Source organism: Danio rerio, chromosome 1, assembly GCF_049306965.1.
Source record: "Danio rerio strain Tuebingen ecotype United States chromosome 1, GRCz12tu, whole genome shotgun sequence".
NCBI lineage: Eukaryota > Metazoa > Chordata > Actinopteri > Cypriniformes > Danionidae > Danio > Danio rerio.
The window spans coordinates 10964072-10986004 of NC_133176.1; the positions used below are offsets into that span (position 1 = coordinate 10964072).

The following is a 21933-nucleotide window of genomic DNA, read 5'->3' on the forward strand; positions in this document are numbered from 1 at the left end:
CTAGCAATAGTATAGACTAACATCACATGTATTTATTTTTGCTTAGTCCAAAGTACAATTATTCTTGGATTTTGATTTTAAGTCAAACTAAAGTAATTTAATTCACTTATTATCTACAAAAAAAAGTTTTTTTTTTTTGAGTCAATATATTTTTTTGGTGAGAATAAATATTTTGATTTATATTAATTATATTATTAATTATTAATTATATTATTTATATTACATTTTACATTACAAGTCAAAACTATAATTTAAGGGGCATTTATAAATTAATTATTAGTTAATTAGTTAGTTATTTAGTTGTAACAAATTAGTCATTTTTTTGGGTTGGTCTAAAGCAAGATTATACTTTGATCTATGGTTAAAAATGCATTTAGTCGCTCTATATTAAACAATATTTTTACTTTGTGGGAATGTCATTTTTTTTTTGACCACAAAAAAATATTTATAATTTAGGATAAAATTTAATTTTAGAGTTCGGACCAAAGTTAAATCATAATTTGAGAAAAAAAAATATTGTAACAAATTACAGCAATTGTTTTGGGTGTAGAATAAATATCTACTAAATTTATTAATGAAAAAGATATTTAATTAATAATTAATATTTAAATGAACAATTAATTAATAATCAATTACAGTTTTTCTCAGTGGCTTTGGTGCATTTCTCACAACAGTATTTACATTTGCACAACAGTTAATGCATTTCTCAAAACAAATAGTCATTTGTGCACATCCTAGTAGCAGTTTCTGATTGCAGATGCTTTTGGACATGCATCATTGGCTTTCATACAACTCTACTGTTTATAACATCATTTCCTTATGTCGTGTCAGTCAAAATGAACTAAACTTGTGAATGCTTAATAGTGATTTCATATAAAACTAACGGTCTTCATTTTATTACTTGAGTCGTTACATGCAAAAATGTTGAACTAGTTGTCAAAATCTGTCTAGCAAATTTTATAAAAAAATGTAAATCTTTATTTTCCTGAAAATGTCTTAAAAATTGAACAATTTCATGAATGATTTACAGACCTGTGTATCTTGTAGGTTCAGTTCCAATATGTACTGCAATGTTGTTTAAAGTCATGCACAGCTCTACCCAAAGAAAGTTTAAGCTTGTTGTAAACAAGGGTGTATTTATTCTTTTGCACAATGCTGTGAATAAATCAGAATTGCAAAAGAGCACATGGAGTAAAAATGTGAAACACACATATTCAGTGTCTTGTACTCAGATACCTCACTAAATGCAGTGATGTCTAACTTTACTGTAGTTTTCAAATGGCTGTGCAAATAGTATATAGTGCTGTCTTGAGCATTTTCAGGAAGTGTCAACAAAATCTGACTTTTTTGCATTGGAAAAAATGTACAGAGTAAACTGTCATAAAGAAAACATGACAAAGCCATTTGACTATCTTGTTCAGAAACAATGGAGTCAGCACTTTTCATCTTGGTGATACTGACACTTTGATTGACACGAATACTTGCTTTGAGGAATGAGCTATCCATTTTGAGCATGTGACGTGCTTTTGCAGGTTAGCACCTTGGTTTTGCAGTTTGTACTAATTGTTTTGAGAAATGCATTATCTGTTGTGCAGAAATGCCAAACCAAAGCGACTGAGAAAAACTTTAATAAAGTGATTTTAGTCACAATGAGTGTTTTTTTGACATCGACCAACCTCTAGCATGAGATGCATATGTAACGAAGGCCAGCTAGTAAAGTGCTATGCAGGTAAACCTCACGCTAGACGGCAGAGGCCAACAGACGCTAGAGGCCATGGTCTTAAACCTCCTAGTTGGAGCAACTTCCATGCAAAGTATCCTTGGTACAATCCCGGCTCAGACTGGGTTGGATGCAGTAGGACAGGTGAGTTACACATGGGGGCTTTTCTGGGACGAGAGTGAGGTTTAGGGGGATGAGTGTAACGGAGGCCAGCTAGCGAAGTACTATGCAAGTAAACCTCAGTCCTCTGACCGCTAAAGGTGCTCTTGCAACAGACCCTAGAGGCCATGGTCTTTAGCCTCTTTGTTAGAGCAACCAACTCCCATTCAAAGAAGCGCTGGTTTGACTGGCTCAGATTACACATATACAGTATGTGGAAATGAAAATGACAATGCAAAACTTTTCAAAAACGTAAAGACAAATGATCGTTTAACAATCATTTTAATGGTGGACTACAGGGCGGTACAGATACAGGCACATACAGTGTTTATTTACAAAGTGACATTGCCATCTATTGGTCTGCCATGCACAATAAGGTTCATTTACTATTGATAAATTTTCCTTCATCTTAGTTTATTATTTATCAGGGGTTGCCACAGCGGAATGAACCACCAACTACCATCTCCAACACCAACTGGCAAATGTTTTATGCAGCGAATGCCCTTCCAGCCGCAACCCAGAACTGAGAATTATTTATACACTCTCACATTCACACTATACACTCTCACATTCACACACACACACACACACACACACACACACACACACACACACACACACACACACACACACACACACACACACACACACACACACACACACACACACACACACACACAGATCAAATTCGTTTACTTAATTAACCTACAGCGCATGTCTTTGGAATGTGGGGGAAACCAAAGCACCTGGAGGAAACTCACACGAACACGGGGAGAACATGCAAACTCCACACAGATATGCCCACTGGCCCAGCCGGGACTCAAACCAGCAACCTTTTTGCTGTAAGGAGACAGTGCTAACCACTAAGCCATCATGCCGCCATTTACTATATAGTCATTCTTAATTATTGCTCATCTGTGGAAATGTGAATGACACACAAACCTTTCAGTTGGAAAAGCAAAGAAAAACACGGTAATTTACTGGACTGTACAGGCACGGGCCTGAAGAGTGTGATGTAGAGGTCACAACTCATCATTTCACCTAATCATACTTCATGGGCTTTCAAACTGCTCGTAACTCCAGGTTAAAAAGCATTTCACACGTCATTTTCTAAAGGATGCTGTGGTTGTGTGCTGGGCCTGAACTGCTGTCGATACAGTGAGAAACACCATGATGCTAGAATGACGCTGTGGTGAGTTGTTTAGCCGCAGACATAAACAAAACAATACTCGTTAAAATATTCATGTGCTTTATACAGTCAGAGACGGTTCTGGCATCTGAAGGTAGCAGCAAAAGTCAATATGAAACTGTTCACAACCCATTTCACTTCTGTATTGGAGGGAATATCCAAGTGAAACAGGATATTGAAAGAGAAAAAAAATAGAAGGGATTTTTATTTTATGCATGAGGAATTGATTAGATTTTAAATTATAGATGGTTGAAGGAAAAATAAGAAGGCTAAAGAATACAAACAAAGTTTTTCTTTCATTTTAATAATGCGCCAATGAAACAACAACACACAAGAAGATGTCACATGCAGTTTCTAAAGGCAGTTCCTAGAGTTCAAGTTCATCTCATGCAAAATACTCTATCATGAACCCTTAAAAACAAGAATTGTGTGTCCTATAGTATTAGCAAAGCAACACGTAATGCCATGATTTATCTCATCGGTTGCGTAATGGTGTGTTTGGGAAACTTTTAACTTTCAACCGTGAATATATACTCTAGATAAGTGTATTATTGTTCACTAACTTTTGATAGCTACAAACCTATGTGAATTCATTTTGTGATCATTTTAACATGATAAAACTGTTTTTTAGGATGCAAAACACACTTTTGAATTCACATTTTGTTTACAATTTACAAAAATCATTAATGTCTTTTGAAATCTGCATTCATTTTTATTTCAAGCATAAAATTCAGAACTGCAAGTGAATAATGGGGAACCTGAATAATAATAATAATAATAATAGAAAATAACAATAAGTAATACAAAATAAGTGCAAAAATGAGTTTTTTTGTATTTCATCTCATATACTTCTCTGACTAAACAGCTTATTATACAATCACCGGCCACTTTATTAAGTACACCTTACTAATACCGGGTTGGACGCCCTTTTGCCTGAGAACTACCTTAATCCTTTGTGGCCAAGATTCAACAATGTACTGTAATTATTTATCAGAGATTTTGGTCCATATTGACACGAACGCATCACACAGTTGCTGCAGATTTTTTGGCTGTACACCCATGATGTGAATCTCCTGATCCACTACATCCCACAAGTGCTCTATTGGATTAAGTTCTGGTGACTGTGGAGACCATTTGAGTACAGTGAACTCATTGTCATGTTCAAGAAACCAGTCTGAGATGATTTACGCTTTATGAAATGGTGCGTTATCCTGCTTGAAGTAGCCATCAGAAGATGGGTACACTGTGGTCATAAAGGGATGGACTTGGTCAGCAACCACACTCAAGTAGGCTGTGGTGTTGACACGATGCTCAATTGGTACTAATGGGCCCAAAGTGTGCGAATAAAATATCTTCCACACCATTACACCACCACCAGCCAGAGTTGTTGATACAAGGCAAGATAGATCCATGCATTTATGTTGTTGACGCTAAATTCTGACCCTACCAGTCGAATGTTGCAGCAGAAACCAAGACTCATCAGACCAGGCAATGTTTCCAATCTTCTATTGTCCAATTTTGGTGAGCTTGTGCCTGTTTCCTGTTCTTAGCTGACAGGAGCTGCGCCCAGTGTGGTCTTCTGCTGCTGTAGCCCATCCGCCTCAAGGTTGGACATGTTGTGTTTAGAGATGCTCTTCTGCATACCTCGGTTGTAATGAGTGGTTGTTTGAGTTACTGCTGCCTTTCTATCAGCTGGAACCAGACTGGTTATTCTCCTCTGACCTCTGAAATGCATCAACAAGGCATTTACGCACACAGAACTGCCGCTTACTGAATATTTTCTCTTTATCGGACCATTCTCTGTTAACCCTAGAGATAGTTGTGCGTAAAAATCCCAGTAGATCGGCAGTTTCTGAAATACTCAGACCAGCCCGTTTGGCACCAACAACCATGCCATGTTCAAAGTCAACACTTAAATCACCTTTCTTCCCCATTCTGGTGCTCGGTTTGAACTGCAGCAGATGTCTTTACCATGTCTACATGCCTAAATGCATTGAGTTGCTTCCATGTGATTGGCTGATTAGAAATTTGTGTTAACGAGCAATTGAACAGGTGTACATAATTAAGTGGCAGGTGAGTGTATACTGCTGGATTAAACATTACAAAAAGATGAAAAGTTAAATATGAAGGTCAGCTAAATTGCAAACCTTAGCCTATTTGGTGGTCTAATCTGGGTGGTGGTCTAATAATGTATTAAGTATTGTAAGCTGTGTGGAGGTTACTGTAAAGTCTAAACGCTTCTAGTTTTAGAATGAAGATTTCAAAACTGAAAACCCCCAAAATAATGCTGCTATAATCTTATTCCCCACAACGGGGATAATAACAACCTGCCAATCACCCCACCTCCCCGCACACACCCTCTCTCAGCGTGTGTGTGTGTCTGACAGCATCTGACTGGTTGCTGCTCAGTCCACCGCTTGGTGGTGAGAAGTACAGGCACTCTGGCTCAGAGCGGGATAAACACGGGACGAAGGTGGAAAAAATACCAACTCTCCATCACGCGTTAGACTCGAATTAATGACCGTGTGCTCCTCCGGACCGGGAGATTTGTAGCTGCCGCAGTGGTTTGTTCCAGCAGCGGGCATTTGCTGCTTGGTACCCGGACGCGTCCGCAGTGCTGGATTTTGCAGTTCGGAAGTGGATGAGATCTACAGACCAACACTCTCCCATCACAAAACCTTGTCGTCATAAAGGTAAGGCAGCAAGTTGCATTAAATACCAGGCGATGAACATTCCTACTATTCTTCTAGCTAACTCTGTATGTCGATAACGCATTGATCTCTTGAATTGATTTTCACTCATCGATTGCACATCTGTTTCAATGGATTCCACGCACCGGTCATAGCAGCTGGTCTATTTAGCCTTTCCCTATTCCATTTCAGCTCTCTACCTGTATCAAGGCCGTCTTATACCGAAGGGCATGAGGAAATTAGTATTCAGAGTTGGGCTACTCCTTTGCGACTGCTTCCGATCCAAGCGAGACCACTGAGCTTCTCGATACAGTGCTGTCTCGTCATGCGATACCAATTAGATTGTAAGCAAGCGGCAAATGTAGGACACAAAACGAAACGGGCTGAATGCAAAAAGTAAACGCTGCTGTTTAGTAAAGGGGCCGTTCATACGGGACGCGTTCTTGCGTTGGCAAGCGCCAAGGAGGAGCGCAACGAAACAGAACGGATCGCAGGTGTTTGGAAGTTAAGCAGTTGAACTGACTTAAGTCGCAGTACTCATGCTGAGAAGCGAGATTTAACTGGCAAAAAAGAGAGAAAAATCGTCTGACGTCCATACCAAAGAATTATGAGGTTGGTGGTTAATCTCAGGGCTTTAACAAACCTCTCCAAGGCTGTCAATCAAACACATTGTCAAGAGATCTTACAGAGTAGGCTACATTTAGGTGGTTTAATTATATATAATAGATAAGCAACATGTAGAAGCAACTTTTCACAATCATGATTAACCTCTGCGTTCTCCTGAGGCAGTAACCGTAGCAACAGTACACCGCACTTTCCGTTACAACGAACGGATCATGTCGCCAGACTATAAGCAGGGACTGTAATTATCACTTCACCTCAAGATTAACATATCGCACATACGATAAGACATAGACTAGTTCTCCCGGGGACGTCTTGTGATGTAGCCTATAACTTGCATACGCTGCATAAATCAATAATTAAAAATTGCGCAGACAGAACGCAAGAACGCCAGTGGCGCAAGCTTCATCCGGAGTGAGATCAATACACAGTAACGCTTTTCAGAACGCTGGACAGAGCCTGCTGTTGCTTGGCATATGAAGTCCGTCTCATGAATCAATTCTGGCTCATTTCATACAGACATGAACATTTGAAATCATATTTCAATCACAAACAAGAGAGAATATGTTATGGGAAAATAATATTCTGACCTTATTTGAATAAAGGCATCTTAAATGTGAGGCTACTGTATGTAGCTAATAATTGAACCGAGACCTTGCAAAGGCACCTTGTTTGTTTGGTGATTAATTTTCCATTGGAGAGCCAGGGGACCATTAAAGTGCCCATTTTATGCCTTAAATATACTTTAAAAAAAGCTATAACCCAACCTTTGAGTTAAAAATATTTGGAGCTTTTTTGGGGTAATTTTGAACCTTTATTGTTTTTTTAATAACTCAGCAAGTTGGGTTAAATATTTGGTGTTTTGTTGGGTTATTTTAACCTTTATTAAGTTATTTGTTTAATAACTTAACCAGTTGGGTTAAAAACTTTGAATTTCAACAGTCAACTGATTTAACTGACACAGAACAGTAATAATATGCGTGCGTAATGCTGTTTTTGTGTTATAAACTTTATTTAAGCCATAGCAAAAAAATATTGTTGTTATTTTTTTTATCAAATTACCTCTCCACGTCGTGTATTTTATATTCGTTTCACCAGCAGTCTTAATTACTGATGATACAAACGCACTCTTCATAGCCAATCTGTATTGCATATTTTTGTGATGTGCGATATCGATGCTTAAATGATGTATTGTACAGCACTAGCACAAACTGACATTTTACATTCTTGACTTGCTCAAGTCATGCTTGCATTGATGGTTTGGATTGAGTTTTTATAATGTTTCATCCAACACAGACTCATTATGAAAATGTAGCCCTATACACATTTTTGGAGACTGCCAACTATGTAAATAGAGCTGACCGCTTACTGGACGGCTTTTCCCCTGTTACCAGTTTGCCCAGTAGCTCAACACGTACGTCGGTGGACTTGAGATGCAGAGCGGCATTGGTCACGACGAAGGGGTTAGAGTCAGGAGAAAAATGGTTTCAGAAAGCAGTTACGACAAAAATAGAAGCCAAATAAATAAATAAACAAATAAATAACAGGGTGAGAATGTGGTAAAATTGTAAAAAACATGGTAAAAATCAGGAAAGGGTGTTTAATTTTCTGGATTGCTTCTAAAAACACTGAAATTGGGTTTAGGAAAGAGGTGGGCAAATCAATCGGTCTGTTTTAAAACACTATTGGTTGGGTTTAGGGAGGGGGAAGGATGGAGGTATCGCTCGGTTGGTCAGTCAGTCAGTCAGTTGACAGCGGACTGTGGTGGATTTACGTGAGAACAGCAGGCATGAATGGCACTCGCGAGAGAAATTTGAGGTCTAAAAAAGTGTACACAGCAGCCTCCAGTGGATTCACGAAAACAAAAAAAAGCAAAAAAAATAAAAAAAAATGTAGCTCCTGAGATGTATTTTGCTCTCCCCAACAATGTATATAGGGGTACGTAATCAGAATGAGTCTGGGTTGGTTTCATCTCTGGACTCTGGATTGATATACAAAACCATTGCAAAGCAAATCCAATTAGATGCTGGTAATCATCCTACAGTTTATGACCTGTTCTTAAAGCAGTTCATCAATCACAATAGACTGGGCATTTAACCAATCAGAGCATAGCTATTTCTCAGAAAAAGCATAATGGGGCACTTAAAAACATGAACCCTATATAGTCTGATCCTGAGCAACTCAGCTATTGGTCTTAATGAGATAAACAAGTTCGTTAGCTATAGATAAAAAAGAAATTTGAAGCTTATTACACAACATTCAGATAACAGCCTCTTCGCATAACCATTTAGCCAGTTCACTGAGTCATGCTACTCATTAGAAAAAACATACAAAAGCTTTGTCGTCTACACAGAAGTGTGTGGTGCTGGATGCATGTCCTGATTTTGCCAAGCGCTAGTTGTCCTGAGATCAATATATTTTAGAATGATCCAGGGACAACAACTCCATCAGCCAATCAAACATTATCACGTCATCATTATGTGCCCCCTTCAGAGTCTGCAAAAATGTCCAAATTCAAAAAAAGAAAATATGGCTAAAATTCCAAAACAAGCTAACAAATATTGTTTTTAATTTTTTATCAGTGTGCCTAGCTATCAAACGTGACTAAACTAAACTATTCTGCATTTCAGGCACTTGTATTTAAATAAAATTGACATAATATATGCTAAAAACAGAACGAATATAAAAAATTACAGTCGCTATAAGTTAGCAAAAGGCTACGTTTAGTTGCTTTTGTGTCAGGCCCCTGTGTTTTCATCATGTGACCTTCCCCATGTGCTTCTTTGTTCTGTTTCCCGCCGTTTCATTATGTTCATCAGTTCCACCTGTGTTTCTCGCCTGTGTATCACCAGTGTCATTATGTCCTTGTGTATTTACTGTATGCCCCTTAGTTTGGTTTAGTTGTTGTCTGGTATTCTTAGTGATGTCTGTCTACACCTCATGTCGTTCCTGAGTTGCCTGTATTTCCTATGTCCTTCATGTGAGTGTTTATCAATAAATCTACGTGTTTGATAATTCCTGCGATCCTTTGCCTTCCTGAGAGACCCTGGGCGTGACAGCATGATAGCTTGGCACACTATTAAAAAAATGTAAAACAATATTTGTTAGCTTTTTATATTATAAACAGAAAGTAAATTACACAAACGGTTGAGCAGCATGGCAAACAAGGGGCAAATCCATAAAGACATGAATTTTATGATCATTACTACTTCTGTAAATTAATAAAAGAAAACTAGTGATCTTACCTTTTTACTTGCCCTCTTCTCTGATAAAAATGGCAGAGTTTTTGTTTGTATTTTTTAAAATTTGTATGTTTATGCATCAGAGGGCACATATTTATGACGTGACAATGTTTGATTGGCTGATGGAGTTGTTGTCACTGTGTTATGGAGCTAATAATATGCCAAAACAATCTGAATTTCAATTGTGTTCATTTTTATTACTGACAATTGTGATTTAATAAATCAGTATGCCTTCAACATAGTTTTTTTGTTTGAATTTCTTGTTTTGAATTAGATTTTTGTTATTTTGAATTTGAATTTCGTAACTTGAATATTGAACATCTGAAATGCAAGACAGCTAAATTTTTCAAGCCTGATTTTGTTTTATTAATGTATTTTAAAAATTCAGATTTTTTTGTTTTCTGAATTGTTCTGACTGCAGATAATGGGTTTATAAAAATACAGTTTCAAATGTTCAAGATGAAGAAATTGAGTGGTGTATGTAAGAATTTACTGGTGTATGTGAGGCTCAGGAGGACACCATTTTTCTGCAGACTGATCACCTCTGACCTACTTTCTGCTGAATCTCAATTTCACGATCTGAATTTCTGGTTTTGAATATCAGAATATTAAATTTGATGTTTAGAATTTTTTTCATCTTGAAAACCTGAAGCTGTATTTTTATAAACCTGATATCTGCAGTCTAGAAATCCAGAAAAAAATCTGAAGTTTAAAAATACATTTATAAAGAAAATTGTCTTGAAAAATTCTGTTGTCTTACATTTCAGATGTTCAATATTCAATTTATAAAATTTTAATTCAAAAAAAGAAATTGAAATCAAAAACTATTTTAACGGCATAAAAGAATTCAGATTTATTAAATTATAATTGTCTAATTCAAATTAACACAATTCAAATTCAATTCAGATTGTTTTGGCATATTATTAGCTCCATACTGCGTCTTAATAAATATATTACACGGGGCTTCAGCATCAACTCTTGACTGAAGGCGTGTCTGAAGTTGGGGCTGTTGCGATCGTCATATCAACGTCAGCCAATGAAATTCAGTCAGCAATATGCCACTGTCTAGCTGGTGTATTTGCATACAGCGATCTGATTGGCTGACGCTTCCATCGGTGCTTGAAAAGTTGAGCAAATCCCAACTTCTGCAGCGAGCAACGCCTCTGAAACGGCGCTGACGGATCCACAATGCAGTTCGGCAACACCTGACGTCACCCATTCAAAGGGAATGGGAAGCTTTGACGCTGACGACCCGTGTAAATGGGGTATTAGTCTCAGGACAACTAGCACTTGGCAAAATCAGTAGGTACGCACTGGAAATGCTGGCTTCTAAAATAGTAACCTATTCGTGTTCATGTTTTGCAGATTTGCACGTTATCAAATATTCTTTCAAACCAATGAATTTTAAAATCAGGGCAATGTAACGTAATGCACAGTTGTAATGCAGAAATGTGGGAACTGCTCAGAGATCAAAGTTCCCCGTTTCTAAGGAAAGACTCTCTCTCTCTTACTTTTTATTTTTTTGCCCATTCTCATCAGATTCAGACGGCTGCCCTACTTGCATTCATGAGAGATGATTTTTGGCAGAACGGCTTAAACTAGTAGCCTGAGTGTCTGACAATATGGGTACCCTTTGATGGTCAGAAGAAGACCAGTGAAATGGAAAGCTTAGTCAGTTTAGCTTCCAGACAGTTTGAACTTGCAGCATGACAATGACTAGGTGTGTTTGTGTGCCATCAGTGTATACTGTAATCCAAAGCAGAGATCTTTTTTGGCTGGGTGAAAAGTGACAGGATTTGTTACATGCAATGAAAATCATCATTTACTCATCCACAGGGCGTTCCAACTCATCTGCATTGCTTTTTTTCTGGGGGAGATGATATTTTGTAAATGTACAGTTAAAGTCAGAATTATAGGCCCCCCAATTTCTGTTTATTGGAGAGAAGATTTTTTTTCAACACATTTCTAAGCATAATAGTTTTAATAACTCATTTCTAATAACTTATTTTAATCTCTGCCATGATGACAGTAAATAATATTTGACTAGATATTTTTCAAGACACTTCTATACAGCTTAAAGTGACATTTAAAGGCTTGACTGGATTAATTAGGTTAGCTAGGCAGGTTAGGGTAATTAGGCAAGTTATAGCATAGTGATGGTTTGTTCTGTAGACTATCAAAAAAAATATATAGCTTAAAGGGGCTAATAATTCTGGCCTTAAAATGTTTTTTTAAAACATAAAAAAACTCCTTTTATTCCAGCTGAAATCAAACAAATAAGACTTTCTCCAGAAGAAAAAAAATATTATCAGACATACTGTGAAAATTTCCTTGCATTTTTTTTACATAATTTTGGAAATATTAAAAAGAAAAAAAAAATCAAAGCCAATAATTCTGACTTTAACAGTATATATTAGAGATGCCAATACATAGCGTCGATACTTGGTTAAAATATTCATACTTGTATTATACATGAAATGCTGATATCACGCACTGATACCACTCAACAGAATTTTACTATGTGGATGTGATTTGTTGTCCTACCTGACTTCAATGTGTTAATAATGTATTATATATTAATAGCTTAGTCCTTATAAACAATCCATTTATAAAACATTATTAACAAATCATAATGTCAAATCACAAAAATAGGATATTTAAATGCTCAAGTCAGGTAATGTAATGATTTTGGAGTAAAATGTACTTATTTGATTCAGAATTTCAGACTGTGGCGACCCATTTCCAGACTTATTAGCATTGTAGATCTTAACAATTTAACTTTTCACAAATTTGAATGCACATTTATACCCTTACTCAATTTTTTTAAAGGTAAGTGGTTGTAAATTTATTTAGGCAAACAAATTAAGTTGAACATTACTAAATTTAATTAGGATGTTTAAATTCAACATGAATGAATTGCCTGCAAGAATTTTGCAGACATTATTTTTTCAGTGTACTTTACTTCAGTGTTATATTACTGTTATATTTCAGGAAACTATGCTGCTGTGTGAGAGCTTCTAATACACTCGTGGCAGATTCGACACATTATTCTCTTCTGACCTCTTGAATCGAATTCTCTCATTTATTTTTTCCTCCTATGGGAAGCTGTGCTTCGTAGATTACTTAGACATTATAGTTCATTGGTGATGACATAGGATCTTTGGATGCACAAGCCTGCCATCAGTGAAACCACTCACGTTTTTACAGCTTTCTGCATTTCTTCCGCTGTAAATGAAATAGACCCTTTTGACTGCTGCATCCCATTTCACACAGCCTTTTTTCCATGTTTCACTCACACACATGTACCACTTCTGACAGAAGCACCAGCAGCTTTCAAATGCCTTTCAAAATCAAAGTCTGCATCTTACGACCCACTCGAAACCTTTTGCGACCCACTTTTGACCCACTCCCCAGTTGAGAAACTCTAGAATATACATTTTAGGCAATGTAATCTGACTACATACTTGATTACTTTTAGATTACTTTTGACCAACCATGTCACATAGATTGAATTCTTTTGTACTGTATTGATCTAAAAATACAAGGAAAGAAAATGCATTCATCCACTCTCCAGCAGTAACTGTGCAGTGAACTGTATTGACAGTCAAAACATTAGAATAGTGTCATTGAGTTCATTTATAAAGTTGCTTGAACAGCTCATGCCATCTGTGTACATCCAAGCTCATGCACACTTTGATCAGAGCGGTAATAATGTGATGTTTAGATGCTTGTTTAATACCAGAGTACACCACATAGATTAAAGTAATTATGGTTATTATGGCTGTCTTCTGTTTGGTCAAAAAAGTACGAGGTAACATTTTATCAGTATATGGCCTTAATCCTACTTTAATTGTATTTTGAGAGTGCATGTAAATGTCATCAATAAAGTAACTGTAATATGATTGTAGAATGTTCAAATGTAATCTAATCTAAGTAGTATTTCATTTCTGTAATCTGATTACATAATATAGAATTGATGTAGTCAGTTGCTACCCAGTTCTGTCATTTAAATGTCTTTGTGTGTTTATCTGTTGGGGCAAATATATTTTCATTCACCTCCATGTAACATTTCCCAACTAGGATCACTATGTGAGTCTGGACCACAAAGCCAGTCTTATGTTGCATTAGTATATTTTGGCAATAGCCAAAAATAAATTGTGTGGGTTAGAGTATTAGAAAATTTAGAACATTAAGTAAATACTATGTTCGGCCGCACAATGGCTCAATGGTTAGCACTGTTGCCTCACAGTAAGAAGGTTGCTGGTTCAAGTTCCGGCTGGGTCAGTTGGAATTTCTGAGTGGACTTCGCATGTTCTTTCCCTGTTGGCGTGGATTGGCTGTAGTGCATGTGTGTGTATGAATGTGTTTCCCAGTACTTGGTTGCAGCTGGAAGCTGTGTAAAACATAAGTTGGTGGTTCATTCTGCTGTGGCGACCCTTGATGAATAAAGGGATAGATCAAATATTTCTATTGATAGAACGTTTGTGAAGAAATGTGATACTCCCATGAAAAATTATTGTGTAGTATTCTCACAATACAAAATACTGTATTTTAATTTTAACACTTGTAGTGGCTGCTGTATTTTGGTAGTTTATTTTTACACACACAAAATTGTACTTTGTAGTTTTCATGTAAAAACGTATTTGTTATTTTATTCTTAAATACATTTCAATGTACTTTTGCCCATCCTTGCTTAGTATGGGTTTTATAGACAGGGCTGGACTGGGACAAAAAATCAGCCATGGCATTTTGGGCCAGAGCGGCCCACTTCATTTAATCAAAATGTTACCCATCTGTTTACGCCCTTGAATATGTTTACCAACTCCTATTCTATAAAAGCACAAAAGCCATATATAGGAAATAATGAGAGTTAACAAATTAAAAACTTAAAAAAATTTTTTTATTATTATTATAAAATTCTATTCCACCCTGGAAGTCCATCTTGTGTGTGCCTGTGTGTTTTGAGGGAACCTATATTAATTATTGTGTGTGATGCACACAGTTAATGTTGATTCTCAAAATAAAGATAAATAAGAAAAGCTATGTTTCAGAGAGCCTTAAAAATGTTTGACTCAACAATGAAACATCTTGCATAGCTTAAATATGTTATATAGTCTATCAAATGAACCTAAAAAAAAAAAAAATGCAACAAATATCTGTTTGGGCCCGAACTACAAAAGTAATCAAAAATAAATCAAAAATAAATCAAGCTGACGGTCAAAAACAAAATGTCAGGATATCTCATGTCTTCTGACCGAGTGCATCTTAAAATACATGAATGACACTCCTCAAAGAGCTTGAGAAGCATACAGTTCTTTAGGATGGATATCATTTGTAAAATGGTTAATGAAACAGCATATGAGGAAGTTGCCATGGGCCTTGGTGCAGATGAAAAGTAAAAAGGTAGGGGACTAGATCGAATAGACACGAATATATTGATCTGTGCAACAGTTATCATTCTGATGAGCACTGCAGATGCAAAAGGCAAATGCCTGCTCACCGCTTCTGCTCTCCATACGAGTGCATATAGGGTGAGAAACAGGAGTGACTCTCGACTATTTTGACAAATACACACCGACGTTGCACGCTTACACAGAGCCCAAAATGGAAGTTTGTGATTGGGTCAGCCCAATGTCAATAACATAACAAACCAATGGGCTGTAGATTGTCACATGGGTAAGTCTGTCCGAAAAAGAAACATCTTACTTTCAGAGCGTCACGGATAACAGTATCATCAATTAATTTGACAGAAAAAAGGACAGTCTTTTAAGTGTTTTAAGGGCCAATCAGATCATAAAAAAGATGATCAGCCCGGCCCAAAAAGTACGTCAGTCCAAAGTAAAACTGCCCGGTCTGCCAGATAGCCAGTCTGCCCCTGTTTATAGTCCAGGGTCACCTTTAGGCTTCTGAGAATATTAGAAGTGTGAAAAGAGTCTATATAGGTTTGAAGAATGGATGGAAATAGACACATAATTATTTACCCTCACACAGCTAGTGCAACCTTGTTTTTCCCAAATCCAGCTTTTTGGTATCCACATGTACTATAACCCCTCTGATTCAACTCTTTGGACTTGATGTTAACTCCTACTAGCGCTAACATGTACGTAAGACATCAAATACACTCAGCTATGCCCAACAGCTGTGTCATATCGCTCAGCATTTTTACCTTGGTCAGAAAAATTGCCTGTCACTGCAAACCTCTTGTTAGAACACATCAAGTGGGATGAGATGAGGAATTGCATCATCTGCCATTACAAATATTGAGTCTCACCACTGCCACCTTCAGTATCATTACACTCTCATCTTCTGTAAATGTGATTGCAGCCCTTAAAAAGGCAAGGCGTTGTGCTATCAGAGATGTAGCGTTGCTATGGTTTCCCCTGACTTTGATGGACGTGGTAGCGTGCGACATTGGACGCGCTCATTACCGGCTCCGGCATCAAACGGCACCTCGCGTCTCGCTTGGCTCCGAGCTCATAAAAGAGTGTATTCCCCAGCTCACCGCAGAGCTTGTTAGAGTCACTTTCAGATTGTGATGACAGACGCGCTGTGTAATCAAGGAGTTATTGCTCGGCGTCAGCGTGGCCCTCACTTATCATACATACTGATAACAGAAATCAAACCCTGCTCGTCAATCTTCAGGCATTGACCTTGCCGAATACACAACAGCTGTGGCGGATTCATTGTACATTCTTGACATTATGACCCTTTATGTCTCTCTACGTATTGGGTCAATATTTCCTGACATTGCCTTGATTTAATGCGCAACAGATCCACTCAGAACAGAGGTCTCCCACACTCACGCCACACAGGCCGAGGACACAATCTCGTGGAAAAAAGCGATTAATACCGTGTCCACCTTTTGACCTACTTACATAGTTATGAATATTTTACACATTTTTTATGCATGCAAATTGGCTGTAAGTGAATGAGAAACTGTGTTATAATTTAGCATGACTCGTGAAGCATGCTTAGCTTGTCAAAGAGGAATGATGAGGCCTTTGGAGGAAAAAAAAGAATCAGCTTTTTAAAATACAACGGGTTGCATTGATGAATTGAAAAGGGTACAAAAGAGAACGCACGAAGAGAAAGTTTAGGCTCTTCAAAGTGTCATCAGATTTTAAAATACAATTATGCAGAAACTAGGGTTAAAATATCTCTACATTTTAATCCAGGACCAATCCCAATTCTATTTTTTACCCCTATTATTAGTGTGAAGGGTTAGGACTTCAAATTTTTACCCCTGAAAAATCGAACAGCCCTACAACAGCCGCACATGTCATCATATGTCATCGCAAGCTCTTACTTCATATGAGATCGATGATGGAGACTGCTGTAGTTATTTTAATATTATTTATTGCTATTTTTTTGTATTTATCTTCAGGAAATCATTAAAGGCAACGATATCATGTTACCATATTGATATAATGTGGCAATAAGCTCATAACTGTACCTTGTATTTTAACCGTGGCCATATTCATTTATGTAAACACACGAAAACAACATTAACATTATACCAGACACTGCAAAAAAGGTCATTCCCAGCCACTAGAGTTTTCTGACAGGGTCATCGAGTGACAGAAGTGAAAGTATGTTGTGGGACCACCCGCTTCAAATGTTATCACTCAATTCATTCATTCATTCACTTTTTCTTTTCAGCTTAGTCTCTTTATTAATCCGGGGTCGCCACAGCGGCATGAACTGCCAACTTATCCAGCACGTTTTTACACAGCGTATGCCCTTCCGCTGCAACCCATCCCTGGGAATCATCCACACACACTCAAACACTACAGACAATTCAGCCCACCTAATTCACCTTTACTGCATGTCTTTGGACTTTGGGGGAAACCGGAGCAACCGGAGGAAACCCACGCAAACGCAGGAAGAACTTGCAAACTCCACACAGAAACGCCAACTGATCCAGCCGAGTCAAACCAGCGACCTTCTTGCTGTGTGGGGACAGCTTTACCTATTGCTCCTACTTTTTGAGCTCAGGTTATTGTGGAGGCCATTTGAGTACAGTTAACTCATTGTCATGTTCAAGAAACCAGTCTGAGATGATTCGCGCTTTATGACTTGGCGTGCTATTCTGCTAGAAGTAGCCATTATAAGATGGGTACACTGTGGATGTAAAGGGATGGATATAGCCAGCAACTATACTCAAGTAGGCTGTGTCATTGACACAATGCTCAATTGGATTGGTACTAATGAGCCCAAAGTGTGCCAAGAAAAAAATTATCCATACCATTAGACCATCACTACCAGCCTGAACCATTGATACAATGGAAGATGGATTCATGCTTTCATGTTGTTGATGCCAAATTCTGACCTCTGCAATCCGAATGTTGCAGCAGAAATCGAGACTCATCAGACCAGCCAATGTTTTTCCAATCTTCTATTGTCCAATTTTGGTGAGCTTGTGTGAATTGTAGCCTCAGTTTCCTGTTCTTGGCTAACACGAGTGGCACCCAGTGTGGTCTTCTGCTGCTGTAGCCTATATATATATATATATATATATATATATATATATATATATATATATATATATATATATATATATATATATATACACAACAGTTCTGTCTGGTTCTCAAATCTGATTGGCTGATAGCCATGCGATATTCTGCAATATTAGAACTCCTACAGCCTCTTTACCCTTTGTGTATTACTCCGCCCACATACAGAAAGCAAAAAGCAGACATATACAGATCTAAAGTTTAAAAGATGCTTGCTCAACTGTTTAACTGTCAGCTTATGATTTGAATCCAATGTGGAAGAAAGTAGTTCCACATACAAAAGGGTTTTTGAAACTTTCCGTGTTTAATTTTGTTTTTATATACACAATTATGCCATCAAACTGTTGTATAAACGCAATATCACACTCGTAGCAGTGCAATATGACTGTATATCGGCACTGGTGGGGGCACTAAGGCACTGGGCCTGCGGCCTCATGCCATTGCACGCCTCCCACCAGTGCCGATATACAGCCATATCACACTGCTACTCGTGTGATATTGCTCATATATATATATATATATATATATATATATATATATATATATATATATATATATATATATATATATATATATATATATAAATTCTAAAGCTAATCCAAATATAAACGTACTTTGAAATCAGAAATATATATAGCATTTATTAATGCTCAAATGTTTAAAATGACATGTTTAAATATCATTGCAAATAAACTGCCAATATCACTTGAAACTTCAAATTCAATTCCATCTCATTGGCGACATGTAAAAAGTAAAACTTTTAGTTTTTTTCCAAGCATGGCTTTTCTCTAGCATGTCATATTCCCAGTGTCTGCCAGCAAGTGCCAAGTGCTACGACCCACCAGACAAACCCTGATCTCCTGGGTCAATTGGTGTAGTTTTTTTTAAATGTCACAGCCTACATTCTGCCTCATTTTAAACCTCCCAGTTGGCTCTATGCTTTTCTGCCTGCTTATGATGTTGCATAAGGAGCCCTCTGCAGGAATATGCACCAATGATGTGCGCAACTAGGACCATGTGGTTGGTGTCAGCCGTGAAGTCAATGATGAAGTATGATCTCATTAAAGCCTGTCAACATATTGGATGCTGTCCATTCTCCTCCTTCACCTTCAGGTCCTCATTGACACGCTAACCATGATGCGCCACAGTGAGGGTCTTTTGAAAGTCATGACGGGTAACATAAAGAGAAGATGGCGATTCCAGAAAGTCAGCCATTAATCAGACAAAAGCCGTAAGTCGGACCCCTAAGGTTCGCCGAAGCTTCGATGTCAAGGAGACCCTTTTTAATGATGAAAGTGTGTACATGTCAGCTTTAAGGTTCTTTTGCTGTTTGCTCTCTTTGTTCTTACTTCCGCACGTCTTAAGCCTGTTTTTTTTGTTCCGCACCAGTTCTTTAACCCAGGAGATCCGCCACTGAGTGTCTAATTGAGGATCTTTCGTCTCCAGCCTGGGCCAATTAAAGCCTGTGCAGTTAGCACAGAGCGCCTAAACGCAGTGGGGCAAATCTGCGAAAGATGAATGGCTCTTATTCTTAATCCTGTCATTAGCGGAGATCTATTCTTCGCCTTTGGGTTTTTAATAACCTAAGGCGTAGAAGCTCTACGGACGGCCTACCAGCATCCCCCCTCGAGCACATCCACAATGATGCTTGTTTTTAACCTCCGGAAATGCTGTCATAGATTTAATTAAAGAAACTGCTATAGACTTAAAGTGTTGCCAGTGGCCTGCCCACTTTCAGTCGCGCATGATTACAACTTTGCAATTGCTGTGGTTCTCAGGCTTTGAGGACCAGAATAGCAGGACTTGTTTATTTTAGCTACTTGTCATTTTAATTGGCTTTAAAGGAAGAGTTCACGCAAGAAAACTGTCATCATTTACTCTTTCTCTTACTGACTTACTCTTAGGTTGTTACAAAGCCAAGATTTTAGAGCTTTCGGACACAGTCACTAATAATGATAATTAAAAGCATGTTGTGTAACTATATTGCACTGCAAAACCCAAGTGAAAAAAATGAAATGTCACTGAGTATATATACACAGGTGCAAAAATCACGCATCGTTAATTCATTTTAATTGAACAAACTAACTAATGTTAACTAAAACGATCTTAATGTATAATGTCACTCTGTTCATTACTTAAAATACCTTTCTTTACTAGTTACGATAACTTACATTTTCTAGTTATGTCAACTTATGTTTTTGTAGTTTTCAAAACTAAAATGTTGTAGTTCTCATAACTTATTTTTTCTAGTTACTGCAACTTAATTTTCTATACTTCTCATTGCTTATTTTTTACTAATTACTTTTTCTGTAGCTTAATTTTTCTAGTTACTTCAACTGTTTTTTTGTTGTTCTCATAAGTTAAATGTTGAAGTTATCAATTTCATTTTCTAATTGCTGCAACACAAGTTTTCTAATTGTCCAACTTAGTTTTTTAGTTTTAATAACTTTACAAGAACTTTTTTTTTTAGTTTTTTTAGTTCGATTGGCTTACATTTTAGTTGCTTCAACTTAATTGTATACTTTTTAAAATTATTTTAACTTTTTTTAGTCACTGCAACTTAATTTTTTATATTTCTCATAACTTTTATTGTAATATATAAATTATTTTTTAGTTACTGTAACTTAATTTTTCTTGTTCTTCAACTTGTTTTTGTAGCTTTCAAAACTTAATATTTTATACTTCTTGTATAAAATATTGTAAATGTAGATCTCATAACTTGATTTTCTAGCTGCTGCAACTTAATTTTTCTAGTTGCTGTAACTTCATTTTTTAGTTCTTATAAGTTTACAACTGCTTATTTTTTCTAGTTCTCTTAACTTACATTCTCCAATTGCTGCAACCTAATTTTTTAGCTATAATAACTTTTTTCTAGTTACGGCAACTTACTTTTTTCTAGTTGCTGCAGCATAATTTTTGTAGTTGTCACAACTTAATTTTTATAGTTGCTGCTGATTTAAACATATTTTTTGTGCTTATAACTTCACAGCAACTTATTTTTTTCTAGTTCTCAAAACCTAAATTTTTTAGCTGTTGTGACTTATTTTATTAGTTCTTAAAATTTCTTTCTAGTTGCTGCAACATAATTTTTGTAGTTCACTTTTTTTTTGCTGAAATTTAATTTTTCTAGTTCTTAATTAAATTGTAACATTAAAAGTTAACTTTAAAAAGATGAAGCAATGCTTTGCACATGTGTTGTTTACCCTTGATTCATCTTAACTATTACAATAATAAAACCTTTTAGTAAAGTGTTAAACTAATTAAATTAAACTTGCAAGTGAAAATGCTGTTGAAACTTGCAGGTGAAATTATCTGCCCAAGCTGAATAAAAGCATCTGTTAAACATAAATAAAAAGTTAACATAAACATACAACACGTCGGTTATTACACAGAAACTTTAATGCAACTTTAAAGGAGATTATAAGAGGACGAAAAAAAAGCCCCTTCAACCCAGTTGAGTGGACCAGCTTGGAAAATTGGATTCACCTGAATGCTTTACGTCTCTAGAGAAGTCAAGTCTGGCCATCTTACTTGACTTCTCTGACTTTGCACAGCTTCTCTGACTTAAAGGGAGACTTCATCCATAAATGAACTTTGCTGTTAATTTCCCCCCTCAGGTTATGTGAGTGACTTGTTTCTTCAGTAGAGCTCTTATTTGAATCGCTGCTTTTTGGTGATTCATAAAAATGCATGTCAAAGCTGCAAGCACTTTGATAGTAAAATAAACACATACAGGAAAAACAAAACGAATATTTTATTTTTAACATTAATTTGTTTAATCCACAGCCTCAGCAAA

The 21933-nt window shown here is 36.8% G+C and overlaps 1 protein-coding gene across 10 annotated transcripts in view; it reads left to right on the top strand.

The window, feature by feature from the left end:
- Positions 1-5475: 5475 nt before the first annotated feature.
- elfn1b (extracellular leucine-rich repeat and fibronectin type III domain containing 1b) overlaps positions 5476-21933 on the top strand; it is a 149808-nt gene continuing 133350 nt past the window's right edge. For all 10 annotated transcript variants that reach the window (XR_012405457.1, XR_012405459.1, XR_011015245.2 and 7 more), the window contains exon 1: positions 5476-5761. The gene's annotated coding sequence lies outside the window, so the exon portion shown is untranslated. The remainder of the gene's footprint in view (positions 5762-21933) is intronic.